The sequence below is a fragment of the Haliaeetus albicilla genome, chromosome 23 (genome assembly GCF_947461875.1).
Source record: "Haliaeetus albicilla chromosome 23, bHalAlb1.1, whole genome shotgun sequence".
Taxonomy (NCBI): domain Eukaryota; kingdom Metazoa; phylum Chordata; class Aves; order Accipitriformes; family Accipitridae; genus Haliaeetus; species Haliaeetus albicilla.
The window spans coordinates 26,039,596-26,040,270 of NC_091505.1; positions in this window are offsets into that span (position 1 = coordinate 26,039,596).

The window sequence follows — 675 nt, forward strand, 5'->3', positions numbered from 1 at the left end:
CAAAGGTAATGAAGCAGAAGTAGAATATGGCCACATGGTTTGAAGGTACTGGACATTCTGAGAGGGTATGAAGAAATTGGGTAGAACTCCTATTGGGATCATTATTCAAATACCCAAGAAGGAAATCACTCCCATAACAAAATTAATGCACAAGGTGGATGGAGATTGTACCTTGCTATTCAGTCCCCAATACCAAATGTGCTTCTCTTGTCACAGTTTGATTAACCTTTTTTTTGTCCGTAGTTCTCTTCCAAATGCTTTGTTCTATAGTGTTGGGAAAATCCCACTAATTCAGTAAGCTTTCACACAGTAGGAGATGAGGTGAACAGATTCACAGCAAGGGCTATGTTAGCAGAAAAGGCACCTGTAAATCCTATATGCTGTGTAATTGTTGTCTCAGGGCAGCGGGGTCCTGAGCAGAAAGTGCCACGTGCGCCGGAATGTCAAATGACTGGTTTTTCACCACCTCTGATGTCCCAAATCATCTCACAGGACCACATACAAAACTCATGGAAATACTCCTGAGCAAGTATCTTTATACTTTAAACTGTTGCCAAGATGTCTCTGTTCTACTAAGCCACCTGAGGAAGTATGATTTAGTCACTATGAAGTAATTTTAAAATTTAACTTCTTTAAAGATTACTCTTAAAGAATGGTTCTCTGTAATCCAGGCAG